The following is a 15,387-nucleotide window of genomic DNA, read 5'->3' as shown; positions in this document are numbered from 1 at the left end:
TACTCCGGAGTAAAAGTCCCAGGCAACTGAGAACATTTGACACACACTCCTAAATATACCCGACATCAATGGTTTTCGGAAACTAGGCAGAGTCGAGCCGGGATGGAAGAGCTCCAAGGCTGCATCCGCACCGCAGCGCTGATCCAGCTTGAGACCACTTCAGCTGCCATGGCTCAATGCTATGGAATCCTGGGAATGGTCGTTTGCTGTGTCTCTCTGACAGGGAAGTGTCTACAGTTCGGAAAATTCCTCAGCGCATTGAGCCAGGGCAATGAAAGTGGTGTCGACTTGTGTTATTCCTGGAGTGCAGGCGCAACCCAAGAAAGCACAATTTTGTTTGAAATCCCAGGAGCCGCTGCCAAGACTAGTCTAGAGAGAGTAAGGGTCCAACTCAATGCAAGACAGCTTCCTAATGCGAGTAAACAGGGAACAAGGGAGTGGGCTACAAAGGAGGAGGACCCTGGTATTGAGTGTCAGGGCTGGAGAAAGAGGATCTGGGCTTCTGGATGGGTTTGGAAAGGGCTGCCCTTCCTTGGTCTCCATAGATATGGTGCCCAGTTGGATGTTGGCACTGGGGGCCTTAGATGCACCATAGAAAAAGAAAAGTAGGAACAGTCGCAAATGGGCTCTTTCTCTCTGGAAGGGTTGAAAATAGACATCTTCCCTGCCAGTGTAAAGAGCCTTCCCTCCCCAGATCTTTTGGTTCACAGACAGCTCCCATCATCCCCATCATCCCACATGGGCCTGGAGGGTAGAGATGCTGGGAACTGTAGTCCTGCCCACTTTGTAGGTGCCACGTTGGGGAAAGTGTGGTTGCCCACCTTTCCAACCTCAGCTCCTTCATCTTCTCCGGGGAACACATCTTCATCCTTCCCCACTACGGAAATAATCCGGTTTGACACCGCTTGAACTGGAGCGGCACGATGCTATGGAAATGTCTGGGGGGGGGGGGATAGCAACTCTACTCTGGGGCCACGACTAACTACCATTCCTAGAATTAGCCACACAAGATGATCAAAGAGGTGTAGCTCTGCTCCTTGACTTATTGTCGGGTGTCTTCAGGTTCTTTCCGACTTCTGGCGTCCCTAAGGCCGATCCTGGGTTTTTCCTTGCCAGGGTTTGTCCAGAGGGGTTTTGTCATTGCCTTTTCCCCGGAGGCTGAGAGAGTGTGACTTGTCAACCAAGGTGCTGAAAATCCAAGGGTCCTAGTCCTGCACTGAAACCACTGCGATTTCCCCCTTGGTGGGATCAGTGTGAGTAGATGATGCCCTGGCTCAAAAGGAGGAGGGGGTGAATGGAGGACAGATCCGGGAAAAGGAGGACGCCTGGGTCAGCCCCGTCCCACAAAGAGGGAGGGAAGGAGAAGAGGAGGAGTTTGGAGGAGCCAAGCCTGAGAGGCGGGTCTGGGAGCGCTTGCCTTGGCCAGAAAGGAGGCGAAGGAGCATCAGGACCCCTTCCCTCCTTCCAACAAGCTCTTCTCTCTCCGACCCACTCCGCTTCGGACTCCAGAACCCCATCTCTGACAGGTAAGGGGGGGGCTGAGCTGGGAGACCCCAAAGGGAATCCCCCTTTCCCCCGAAGGAGAGATCTAGAGCAGGGAAGCCCTCCCTTCCCCCTTGGAGACCCAAGTCGGGGACTGCAAAGAGTTTCTGCTCAAAGAGACTGTTTGAGATGGCGCCCAGAGAGACCCTTCCCAGTCTCTCATAGCCTCAGGTAGACCTTGGATGGTGGTGGTGGGACTCTGAGAAAGCCTTCCCCTGAAGATCTGAGATCTCTAGCAGGTTCCTACGGGGAGATAAGTCTTTCATATACGCTACATGTATCTAAGAAAGTAGACTCCTTTCTTCCAGTTGGTCTCAAAGATGCTAAAAGATCTCTCCACATACAGAGTTACGATGGTGGTGGGACCCAGAGAAAGCCTTCCTCTGAAGATATGCGGGCTCTAGCAGGTTCCTATGGGGAGATACGATCTCTCAAATAGTCTATACATCAAATGTATCTGAGAAAGTAGTCGTGAATTTACCAAAGCCCATGCTGCCAGATCCTTTCTTTCAGTTAGTCTCAAAGGTGTTACAAGAGCTCAGTATATACGGAGTTACGATGATGGTGGGACCCAGGGAAATCCTTCCTCTGAAGATCTTAGGGTTATGGCAGGTTCCCATAGGGAGACAGGGTTTTCTCAAATCGGTGGTTTGAGATTATTTCCAGATAGACACTTCCCAATCTTCAATAGTCTCTGATGATGGTGGGACTCGGAGAAAGCCTTCCTCCGAAGATCTGAGGGCTCTAGCAGGTTATTATGGGGAGGTAAGTCTCTCAAATAGTCTATAGAGCTGGGATGGTGTGTGTGTGGTGGGACCCAGAGAAAGCCTTCTCCTGAAGATCTCAAGGCACTGGAAGGTTCCTATGATCTCCCAAACAGTCTACACACCAAATGCATCTGAGGAAGTAGACAGGTTTACCAAAGAAGCATTCAAGAGTAGTTGTGTTGGCCATAGCTCAGGCTAGCAACTTCTTGATTTCAGTTAGGTCCAAAACACACTGCAGAAATAATCCCGTTTGAGACTGCTTTAACTGCCCTGGCTCAGTGCTAAGGATATCCTGGGAATTGTAGTTTATTGTGGCACCAGAGCTCTCTGACAGGGAAGGCTCGATGTCTCACAAAACTACAGTTCCCAGAATTCCATAGCATTGAGCCAGGGCAAATAAAGTGGTCTCAAACTGTATTATTTCTGCAGTGTGTTTTGGACCGTAGTCTCCAAGGTGCTACAAGATCTCTCTCTACATACATACAGTCTATAGAGCTATGATGGTGGTGGGAGCCAGAGAAAGCCTTCCTCTCTGAAGATCTTAGGGTTCTGGCTGGAGAAGTGGTCTTCTCAAATCGACTGTCTGAGATTGTTCCCAGATAGACTCTCTTCCCAGTCTTCAGTAGTCTCAAATAGACCTGTGAAGATGGTGGGACTCAGAGAAAGCCTTGCTCCGAAGATCTCAGGGCTCTGGCAGGTTCCTATGGGGACTAGCAAAACAAAAAAGTATTTCCCCTAAAGACCTTTTTGTTTTGCTGGTCTGATCTTTTAGGGCAACACCTTTGCCAGGTTCCTATGGGGAGACAGGGGGTCTCAAATAGACCACTTGAGTGACCATCTCTCCCCATACCAACCTACCAGAGCCCTCAGATCTTTCGGGGAAGGCTTTTTCTGGGTCCCACCACCATCACAAGCTGGTTTGGAGAGGACAGGAGCCTTCTAGGTGGCTTCTCCCACCCTCTGAAACTCCCTTCCATGAGAGGCTAGATTGGCCCCTTCTCTGTCTTCTTCCCCTTCCTCAGAAGCAAAAATATTTTTATTCAGGCCAGCTTTAAATTCATAATCCTGGGAGTGGCTTTTATATATGGGGTGTGTGTTGTAGGGATGGTTTTAATTTCTTAAGGTATGTCGCTTCACACACACACACTTTGCTCCTTTCTTTCCTTTGAAAACCCATTCTGAACAAAAAGGAGCCCCTCCAGTCCCTTAAACAATGACGTGCATCTATTCAGAAGAGGTTTGTCGTTGCCTTCCCCTGAGGCTGAGAGAGTGTGACTTGCCTAAGGTCACCCAGTGGGTTTCCATGCGAGGATTCGATCCCTGGTCTCCAGAGTCCAAAGCTCAGGCACCACCACTCTTCCCTCCCTTGCTCCACTCCACTCCAGACACGAATGAGCAACCAGTGGGGGAGTGTAACGGGTAGATAACACCTTTAACTAGTTCTCTGAGTAACGTCCAAGTAACTAGATCTGAACCGCCCGGTGGAAGGGGGGGAAAAACTCGCTTGAGACCCGCTTTTGCCTTTCATTGGAGCCTTACAACTGGACTTACTCCAGAGTAAACACAGGTAATGTGACTCCTTTGCTGGGGACTTAGAAGGAGCCCCAAATCCTCAAGGTGGTGGAAACTATAGTCCCCTCTATCTCCCAAATTGTTTACCCCGGGGCAATAACTCCGGTAGCAATGGGATTAAAGGAATTTCGTGGCTGAACTCCCCACTCACCAACCCAGACATACAGCCATGTTCCCTAAAGGTAGACTTCCCTGGCAGCTCTTTCTTGGCTCTGCCCCCATCTTTCTCCTTTCGAGTATGGAAGGAGATCTTGTAGCCCCTTTGAGACTAACTGGAAGAAAGAAGATGGCAGCATGAGCTTTGGTAGGCTTCAGGCTACTTCCTCAGATGCTGATCCGCTCCACCAAATACATCTGAGGAAGCAGACTGAAGTCTATCAAGGCTCATGCTGCCAATTTTTTTTCTTTCAGTTAGTCTCAAAGGTGCTACAAGATCTTTCTTCATACTGAATCTACAGACTAACAAAGCTACATCTTTGAATTCTCCTTTCATCCCAGTCACCCAACAGGTTCCTCTTTCCAGAACTGGTTGCTATCAAGTCTTTCCAGGTTTCATGAAATGTTAGTTGCTTCAGCAAGGGACCAGGAGCTCTCCCTGTTGTTGTTGTTGTTGTTGTTGTTGTTGTCATTGTGTGCCTTCAAGTCGATTTTGATTTCTGGTGATCCTAAGGCAAAGCTATCATGGGGTTTTCTTGTCAAGTTTCTTCAGAGATGGTTTGCCATTGCCATCCTCTGAGGCTGAGAGAGTGTGATGTGCCCAAGGCCACCCAGTAGGTTTACATATAGGTTTAGGCGGCCCAACTGGGATTTGAACCTGGTCTCCAAAGCTGTAGTCAACCACTGCCCCACACTGGCTCTAGAATATTCTTCTATTCTTAGACATGTTCTTTGTCTTCTTTTACACCCATTCCTTCCTTCCTTCTGCCATCCTTAGTGGTAAGAAGTCTTCTCTTTCAGCATGTTCCACACTCTCCTCTAAGATTTTGAAAGGGGAAAGGGGCAGCTGGTTTCCCTGCCTGCAAAGAGATGACTAAAGTTTCAGGGAGCTGTCCCGGGTGCTGAAGCTATTTGGGGGTCCATTGACTTGGAAGCTGCAGCTGGCAGGGATACCTCCTCCTCCCACTGCCCTTCTTTCTTGCTGATGCTCCTTCCCAAAAGATACATGCTCACCCAGTGCCCCCCCCCAAACTGGGCAGGGGAAGATGGATAAGAAAAACTGTTACTGTTCATCAAAGGGATACTGGGTGGGCGTGTGGGTGATACAATAATCTCTTTCCTTCAGGATGGGCAGCCCTCTCACACCTGCAGAGAGAACTGAGCACCCTTGAACCTGTTTCCATGGACTGGGTCCCTTTGCTCTCAAAGAGACTTCCTTAGAAGAAAGAGCTCCCAGGAAATGGGAAAACTGGGACCATTGCAAGCAGCGATTTTCTCACTGCAAGCCTCACAGTGAACTTTGCATTTTATCTTTGTTACTGCCCCCATGCATTTTCAGGTTGGCTCCAACCTATGGCAACCCTACCCTAGTGTTTTCTTGGTGGGGTTTTCCTTCTTCAGAGGCTTCCATGACCAAACAGGAATTCGAACCCTGGTCTCCTGGAATCCAAGTCCAACCTTCAAACCACTGCACTATCTGGCTCTCAATTCCCACTTACAGATAGGAAAATATCTATTGTGTATTATTTATTTGTGTGCCTCTTTATTGATGTGGCACAGACAACTGTGCACATTGTTGGGTTCCTTTTTTCCAGAATATGAGAAAGGAAAGGAGGGAGGAAGTTAGATGGTGACAAAGAGATGGATAGGTAGATCCTGACAATAGCAGCATGTAGTTGTGGTCTGCAGAGGCCTCTACCAGGCAAAGGTCACACAGGAATTGTATAAAAGACAAAGGATTTCAGCACACGAGTCTAAGTAGTAGACACTCTCATTTAGGCTTATGTTGTATAATGGTTATTGCACACACCCTATGCCAGAGGCAGGCCCCTCTTGCCACTTTTGATGCACTTCTTGCAAATGACCCATTATCCTCACATGGAAGCTTTCCATCTACTTACAGGTAGCGCACAGTTCAAACCCTGCAGTTTATGTGGGATTGGAAGCCTCTCCAAACTCTGGTGGGTGGAAAGGGATGATTATCCATTGATGGAAATATACCCCCACATGGCCAAAGAACTTTGTTGTCGATTCCAACTTATATTTAGGACTTTCTTGGCAAGATTTATTCAAAGGAAGTTTGCTATTGCCTTCCTCTGAAGCTGAGAGGGTATGGCTTGCCCAAGGTCACTTATTGGGTCTTTGTGGCAGCAGGGACGTAGCCAAGGGGGGGGGGGGAATCTTGGGGTCCGGACCCCCCCTTCCATTAGAAAAATGAATGGTGTGTGCTGCTGCGCCGCGGCACCCAAGCCCCATTATAATGGTGGCACTTGATCTGGACCCCCCCCCCTTCCTAAAATCCTAGCTACGTCCCTGGTGGCAGGGATTGGGATCCTGGCTTCCCAGAGTCTTAGTCCAACACTCAAACTACTATGCCCTGCTTGAGCCATCTGAAGGATTATGATCCTCTTTATTGGTGCTGCTATCCAAAAAATAAGGATTGAGCTTGTTTTGGTGAGCTCTGCCTCAAATCAGGTATTTTGTAACCACATTATGTGTCCACTATCAGATAACTGCTTGTACAGCACATCCTGCCTCCACATTGCAATAGAAATTCTCTTTTCTTTTTCATTATGTTTCAATTTCTACTTCCTGGTGAAGGAGAGGAACGAGGATGCTCAACTACTCATGGATCTGGCCAGTGTCCACAGGAACACCAAATGCAGTCTGGGAACAAATCTTCCTTATTAACAAGGAACAGATATTATTTGGAAATGCCATGACAGGCATCCATCTTGCCATTGATGTGCAGTACGGAGAGCTGTCTTAGTCCAGCTGACACCTGTGGCCAAACAGGTTTCAAGGCATTTGAAGCAAATCATGTCAAAACCTATTTATGTCCAGACTTCCATTCATATATTGATTCAAAGTAAAGTTGTTCTCTGGCTGGTGTCAACTAAAGAAAACTGGTCCAGCCTTCAAAGGACTCAGCTTTGGGTAGCAAACTAGATGCGGAGAGGTAAAAGTCAGCTGCATTGGCTTTAGATATCATTTAAAACAGGTGTGGGCAGCTGTGTACCTCCAAATCTTGTTGGTCTGCAATTCCCATCATCCCTAACTAGTATTGGCATAGCCAGTGGTGTGGGACTATGGGAGTCAGAGATCACAGTAGCTCACCTCAAACCTAAAGACCTGTGCTGCGTTTATTGAAAATCATACAGTGCACTGTAACCACCCTTGCTGAGACTGTAGCTACATTTTGGTTGATCTGTCTCTCGCCTGTTGTAACAGTCTCTACCATCTGGATCCTGTTATTTGGTGTGCTTTTTAAAGTAGATATTCTAACTGCACATACACCCACCCATAGACTTTTAAAAAACAAACAAACAAATGCAAAGCCTGTTTTGTTCTTTGTTTACACCCTGTTTCAGTGTATGTTGCTCCACACAAATTAATAGCTTGTATCTACTGTGCAGCAGCCATTCATTTATTAATCTGCTTTAGTTAATCAATTAACATGACAACCTGGTGGCTCTTGCAGCAATGTCAATCCCAATTCAGGGATGCACCAATGCAAGACCCATTCCAGCAGCCTCACCAAATTCATACTGCCAAGACCTACCTCTCCAAAACTGAGCTTCTCCTGTTTTTGCCAAGATTACCTGTCATTTAAGTGCTTAAACACTTACTAGCTTCTCCTCCCATTTTTTCCAGTTGCATTTTATAGTCTGAATTCTATTGGTAATTTGCAATTAGAGTTGGCCCATTAAATCAATGGGACTTACGTAAGTGTTGATTTAGAATTCAAAAATGAATTCAATGGGTCTATTGTAGTTGGGGCTATCAATACAATTCAAACCTCTGTGTATAGAAACACGCTTTTTAAAAAAGCCCCCACAACCTGCTGTTATTTGTTTTGGATGGTATATGTTTGCATTTCTGTCATAGTCTATGACCAATATGAAAATAAAACTGAACTACTTATCTGTGATGACAGTGGGATTAGTGCTGTACACACCCCAGACAACAATTTCTCTTCTATACCATGCTTGACATACTGAAAAACAAATGCTCTCCTTCACCAGACACTGATTCCTGCTAAGGATATTTGACTCTCAAAAGTTTGTAAAGTTTGTCATCATAAACTACATTCCCCCAGAGCAGAAAGCTAAGGCAAGGGTGTGAAACATGAACCTTTGGGGTTACATGCAAACCTTGGCCACACCATATTCTCCCCAACTCAGATAAACAGTAGGAGGGAATAAAATGTGTCCTGAGATACAGAGGGAGAGTGTTCAGCTTGAAAAAGCTGCTTTTGGGACTACAACTCCCAGAATTCCACCAACCAGCATGGCCATATTAGCTGGGGGATTCCAAGAGTTATAGCAAAAGAAGTTACTCTTCCAAACTCTAGAGAAGAGTATGTGTGCTATGCAGAGTGTGTGCTTTGTAGGGCCAAACCCATTGTGCATCCAATGCTAGGGCTGTATTGCAAGACTCGGTTAAGTCTTGACAGTTGTGCTCCATAAAAAATCTCTCAAGGAAGGAGCCCTGAAAGTGAGATGCTTGGTTCATATATTAAGTTGACATGTTGCTGATCAAGAGACCATCTTATCGCTTGGTAAAATGGTCTTCTCTAATTAAGGTTTCGTCAATGAAAACTGATCTGTGGGGAGCCATTTTGCACATGGAGCCAAGTGGCCAAGAGACCACAGCTGCAGTTATCCTTAAATGAATGTGCAGTCAGTGCAAATGGGCCATTCTGTTTCATTGGCCAAAATCCTCTAGCATCATTCTGCCTTCTGATTCATGATTTCTACAGGGAGGCAGATAATAAGAAGAGGGGGAAGGGGGGTTTCCATGATAATATTCCCACATCATGTTGATGAGGTACAAAAAGTGCCTGCCATATGGATTACCCAGTGAATCACAAGGATATTTACTATGGCTTCTGTGGACATTTAATGCTGGTGTGGAAGAAGCCATGGGATCTGTAAAAGCTGTATGATTATTATTTATAAGTTTATGACCAGTCATGACATGTGAAAGAATCCTTTGTCCTATGGCTCCCATAGAACTAACCAATAAACTGCTCTCCCAAATACTGGGCAACAATATTGTAGTTAAGTCAAAGGCTTTCATGGCCGGCATCCATAGTTTTTGTGGTTTTTTCGGGCTTTTTAGATGATGGAGGGGTAAATACGTAGACAGACAAACATCTTAACACAACCCTTTAAAATTCCATCTATAGAAGCCTATTTTCCCCTTTCTCTTTAGTTTAAATTGATGTTATGCTTAGTTGTTTTATTTTTAATATTAATATGTTACTGATTTTTAAACATTAGTACTATCTTCTGTATGAGCTCCATTACCAACTTGTGTTTTTACTTAATATATTAAGTAACAAACAAAATGCCACCTAGAAAGTCTTGCAAGACAGTGTGGCTGATTTTTGAAGTGGCCTCACACAGTCTCTTCCACAAATAAGCATTATTCTCACCAACTAACCTTCCTAGCCCTTGTTGTTGTTGTTGCTACTATTCCTGCTGCTAGTGGTAGTGTTATGTGCCTTCATGTCAGTACCATTTTATAGCAACCCTATGAAAGGGTTTTCTTGGGAAGATTTATTCAGAGGAGATTTGTTGCCTTCTTCTTAATCTAACAGAATATAACTTGCCCATGGTCACCTGGTGGGTTTCCATGGCTGAGACTTTAAACCCCGGTCTCCCAGAGCTGTAGTCCAACACTTAAACCACTACACTGGCTCAACCAATCTTTAAGTTTAATTCAATATCTTCTTTTCCATCCACACCTTCAGTTACAGAATCGAGTCCCATAGAATGCCTGGTGTATTTCGGATGATACTGTAGATCCACAGTGCATACATACCTTGTGTCTACCTTTAGCATAATATACAGACAGATGGCAAGTACCCGAGGGTCAGTTTTGCTGGAAGAAAAGGAAATCATGTGCAAGCAACTGTGATATCAAGGGAATAACTCTACTGAGCTGTTCGTATTTACACACATACACACGTCATTTGGGGCAAATGAATGATGACTGACTAGAGATGCCAAGTTAAGAGAAATCCAACAATAGAGTTACAAAACAGAGATGTTACTAATGATATGCTCTCTCTCTCTCTCTCTCAGCAATACAGAAATATTCCCCATAAGATATTCTGAGCCATCTTCCAGGGTTGGCCAAATTTATTTTGCTATCTAAAATTGAGAAGCAAATGGTGTCTCTATCTGCACCCCTGAATCAGAGTACAGAATAATCCAAACTGGTCAGAATATATATATATACTTAATCCAAACTGGTCAGAATATATATATATATATATATACATATATAATATATATATGTAAGGATATGTAAGGATATACAGGTATCCTTCATGGGAATTTTTCAAGGGAAAAAATCAAACAGGAGAAAGAAAGAAAGAAAGAAAGAAAGAAAGAAAGAAAGAAAGAAAGATGATAGTAGTGGAGTCATTGGTCTACATTTTCTCAGGATGTTGTTATAGTTGTTTTCCGCTAAGATGGTATGAAGGGATATCCATAGAGGCAGAGAACATTCTGGGAGACAAAGGGTCCAAACAGACAGGCCCAAATAAAGCTGCTTCGAGTCACTTTGGAAGTATGCTGTTTAAATGATGCATGCGTCCTAAGAGGCCAGAAGCTGTGCCAAGGTCATTCTCTAGTCCTAAGGAATAGAGCGCAGCTTTGGTGCAACTTCTAGCCTCTTAAGATACATGTGTCATTTAAACAGCATGCCTCCAAAGTGACCCAAAGCATCTTTATTTGGCCCTATCTGTTCAGGCCGAAAGAGTTGTACATTCCAGAAAATAAAATTTTACTCCACAAGCAACACAAAAAGAAACCTCCTTTGAGATCAATGTCGTGTCTGTCCTGTGCAAGGGGATATTTGGGAGACATTGTGCTGCTCTGATGAGTGGCTCACCATCAGTGTCACATAAAAAGAGGGAGAGGCACTGAGTGCCCATAGATAGCTTCAGATGCACCACAAGTACTTCCCTCCCATGTCACTTTTCCCCAAAACTGCTTCACTGAAGTTGTAGGGTCCTCTCATGGGGGGTTTAAACCAGGAGGCATTTCCTCTGGGAGAAAAGTAGATGTGGAGGGGAGAGCAATAGGGAAGGAGTCTTTCCAGCTAATCCAGATCACTGTTCTTTAAAGCTGTCCCTCAATGTACACATACCCATGTGTGCATATATACACACACCACTTTATACAAACACAGCACATCCCCAGTTTAACATATTTTTTTTTCAGATGAGCTGGTCTACATCTTAACTTTAGAGAAGGGCTAATAATAAAAAAAAGTATGAATAAATTATTTATTTGATTTATTAATTTGAATTATATCCTGCCTTTCTCCCATTTGGAACTCAAAGCAACATCAACCAATTTTAATGAGATATTGTATTTTAGAGAGGCTCTACTATCCAAACCAGTCATTTTAACCCAGCTCTATATTTTAAGCCATAATTGAACCTGTAGGGATAGGGAATAATTGGGTCTAAAATCCTAATAGAGTCCAATTTATACTTCATATATTCACTTAATAATAAAAGGATTTCAATCCACCCATGTGCGTATCTGTGTATGTGGTTTTTTTTAGTTGCGTGGTTCATCAAAAAGGCAATGTGATCATTTAGATCATTAAGATCCTACTAGAAGCAAAAGGGGAGAAACACTGTACATTAGAGAAAACTGGGAGTCTAAACAGCTCCAACCTGATGGCCATTGTCTCCAATGCCATAAGAGCTACTTTAATCAATGCAACAGTTAAGACAAGGAGCTGTTAACCATCCAGTATTCTCCTTGTTGTTTTTGTTAATGCTACTTTTCAAACTAAATGGAAATGTGCCTATGTCTGACCTGATTTTGAAGTTAAGGGAAAGGTTATTAGGGACCTCTGAGAGTCTGTATGAATTAATATTGGGGGGGGGGGATTTCCCCACACTGTGCATACTACAAATAATCTCTAATGTTGTTCTGCACCTTCAAGTCAACTCCTACTTAAGGTGAGTCTATCCTATGATTTTCTTGGCAAGATTTCTTCTCAGGAGGTTTGCCAATCCCTCCTTGTAAAGCTGAAAGAGTATGATTTGTCCAAAAGTGCCCAGTTAGTTTCCATAGCTGAGTTGGGCTTCACACCCTGGTCAACCAGAGTCCTAGTGGCTCAGTCCCTCTGTCCGGGAAAGCAGCCAAAGAGCTGATAAGGCAGCTAGTTCCCAAACAAACAAACCCCCTCCCAGCACAGCAAAGTCAGTGTAAGCTACACAGTCCTGGAGATTCACAGTAGCTGTACCAAAAGGGATTACCAAGAGAATTGTCAGACGGTCCGAGGTTCAGGGCAACAGATAGGCAGGTCGATAAAGCAGTCCAAGGTCAAGGTTTCCGGGTAGTCAAGACAAGAAGCCAAAGGAGCCAGAGACAGAGTCTTTCCTCTAAAAGAGTCAGATATCCACTGGCAAAGAACCACACATGCTCTAGGTGCTTAAGAAGGCAAGGAACCGGCCTTCAGCTGTGTCTGATCACGAAGACGCTTCTGATAAAGCCTCCGAGATCTTCGAAGGCCCTCTCTTTCTGCTCAACGCTCATTGAAGGTAGGCACACTGCCCAGATCCTCCTTCGTGTCCACAGCCTCGGCACCAGGCAAACTTGACTGCTGAATCTCTGGAGGGGCCATAGACTCTGCTCCAGCAGAACTAGGGCCAGCCTCTGGCTCCTCCGTTACAGGTTCAAGCCCCAGGGGCTCTGGCTCCTCCATTACAGGTTCAGGTCCCAGGGGCTCTAGCTCATCCTCTGAGTCCTCCAAGCCATCCTCCAGGCTGGGCATGACACCCTAATACAGTTTCCCCTCACTTTCTTTCTGTACCTTAAATAGGAATCACTGTCAAATACAACTCTACACTCTTGCTCACTTACTTTCTTTCCAGCTCTCACTGTTTACGAACTATCAGCAACATCACACTACACTGTTATAGCACTATTATTCCACTTTAACTGCTATGGATCCTGGGATTTGCAATTTAGGGAAGGCATTTAGAATCTGCAGACAGAGAGCTCTTAGGCGTCACTAAACTATAAAACCCAGAATTCCACAGGAAGCACGCATAGCAGTTAAAGTGGAATAACAGTGCTATTTGTAGTGTAATTTTGTCCTATGACTAACAGTATCATCCTGCACAGTGGTGGCTGATGCCCACTGAGTCTAATGGAATGGAGAGTGGAACATAATAGCAAAATGAAGATTCCCAGAGATGGAGCCAATTCACCCCAATATCCTTCCTTGCAAAATCTCTTAAGTACACCTTGGATATCTTTGCTGGTTAGAAGGATGTGTTGGGAGCTAGGTGGGTAGTACTCCAGATGGTAGGACCACCACTGATTCTATGCATATTTACTCAGAAATACTTCCTGCTTACTTCTAGGTGAGTGTTCACAGGCCTGTGGCCCAAATCTGTTCAGCTCCAGTCTCAGGCTACTGAAGTGCTTTCTAAAACAGGCACTGGAGTATTACAGCATCTTCTCCGTAATGAAGGCAGTTAATTTGACTAAAACTATCATGTAAAATTTAGATCCATCTCTCCTGTCTATATTAGGAAGGGTCCTTCAATCCTCATCTCCTCAGCTGCAAATTGTGGCTCTTGCTTTGAAGCACACTGCAAGCCACAGGATTCCTCTCATGTCTTTTCCTCATCCGGAGGCAGACGGCAACAATGGTGTCCTGCACACATAGAGCCAGGCTCATCAAAGCAGCTGCTGTTCATTTGACTCTTAATGTCTTCCTACTCTACTAAATTATTTGGGGTCACTGACTATAAAACTATCTATTGAGTTGTGCTGATAGTCACCAGAATGACATCTCCCCTTTTCCAACATGAAGTATTTGAGAAAGATGGTGTTTGACATTTCGAATGAAGGCATCAGATGGAACAATTATTATTTGCTGTTGTTTGTTGTTGTCTGCCTTCAAGTTGTTTCTGATTTATGGCAGCCCTAAGAGAAATCTATCACAGGACTTTTAGGGCTGAGAGAGTGTGACTTGTTCAAAGTCACCCAGTGGGTTTCCATGGCTAAGTGGGGATTTGAACCCTGGTCTTCAAGGTCTTAGTCTAATGCTTAAATCATTATGCCACACTGGCTCCTGGAACATTTATACCAGGACTTATACATGCTGTCTTTTGCAGAAGGTTTGGAGGGACTCACCCATTTGTCTGCCTCTCATCCAACATGATGGTCCCTGCTTTCAGAGGATTACTCCTTCTCCTTGCTGTCCAATGTCCTATCCCACTTAGCCCAAGATAATCCTAAGCATCCCCAAATAATGTAAGGGGTCTGAGTGTTGTAATAATATTTTTCAAACAAAACAAAACCAAGCTATAATTCTTGCAATTCTCATTGCCCTACTCTTATTAAATAGGTCAGAAACAAGGAATGGACTGAACTGCAACAAATATTTATGTGATGTCTCCCAGCAGGTTCCAGATACTTACAGGCCTTAGAAAGGAGCCTGGTAGTGACTGGTGACTTCCACATCAACAGGGCAGTAAATCCACATTGGGTTGTAGTCCAAATTTTTAAAGAAACTAACCCATACATCCAAAACAGGTTAAACATCTTGGATCATGCCTTTAAAGTCTGAAATAAAATCTAGAGCAGATTCACTGCCCCCTCTGCCTCCTCCCCAAATGTGGAAGCTACTAAACACTGTTGAATGGTCCATTTCATGTCTGGAGACCCTTCAGACAGTCTAAGATGGATATGATAAAGTGTTGCAAATAAGAGAGGAATTGCAGTGAACGATGGGGAAAGGATGGTTAAGTCGAGTGTCAAACAAAAGAATCAGTAAAGTGACGCAAGAGGCGTTTTATTAATAGAATTGCAGTCGCATGCTGCCTAGCTTCCAGGGAGTGGAACATAAAATTCAAGCTCACTTTGTGCATTTTATGAATTTATGTTGGTCTAAAGGATAATGGATGTTTGGCAAAAACTATAAAGGGAGTGGATGGGAGCTGTTACTTGATGCATTAACCTTTCACCTTGTTATATCCATTTCCACATCCTGAGCAAATTGCTGATTAAAATGAGCTTGCCAGGGGTGCATTTGTCTGCTGTTGAATAACAAGCTCTATGACAAAAGTAACCACACATTATTCATTTGATAGCAATTAGGAAATTCTGAGCCCACCTTCCAGCACACTCATTACACAAGTGTACATTCTGTGGAATGCTGCTGTCTCACAGAAATCATGATGGATGCCTATTGAATGGTGCCTGTGAGATCACCAGTTACAATGTGCGGCACATGTTCTTCTCATTCCATTCATTCATTCATCCACTTATTCATTCAGCTTCTTTCTTCAGGTTCTGAA

The 15,387-nt window shown here is 44.4% G+C and overlaps 1 protein-coding gene across 2 annotated transcripts in view; it reads left to right on the top strand.

Moving 5' to 3' along the window:
* The first annotated feature begins 1,429 nt into the window (after window positions 1-1,429).
* Window positions 1,430-15,387, top strand: part of LOC149318881 (choline O-acetyltransferase-like) — a 69,286-nt gene continuing 55,328 nt past the window's right edge. For both annotated transcript variants that reach the window (XM_089510627.1, XM_089510626.1), the window contains exon 1: window positions 1,430-1,526. The gene's annotated coding sequence lies outside the window, so the exon portion shown is untranslated. The remainder of the gene's footprint in view (window positions 1,527-15,387) is intronic.

This window comes from Sceloporus occidentalis, unplaced genomic scaffold (genome assembly GCF_023333645.1).
Source record: "Sceloporus occidentalis isolate IW3139 unplaced genomic scaffold, rSceOcc1.0.p SCAF_2, whole genome shotgun sequence".
In the NCBI taxonomy this organism is placed as follows: domain Eukaryota; kingdom Metazoa; phylum Chordata; class Lepidosauria; order Squamata; family Phrynosomatidae; genus Sceloporus; species Sceloporus occidentalis.
This window is presented reverse-complemented; position numbering and strand designations above follow the sequence as displayed.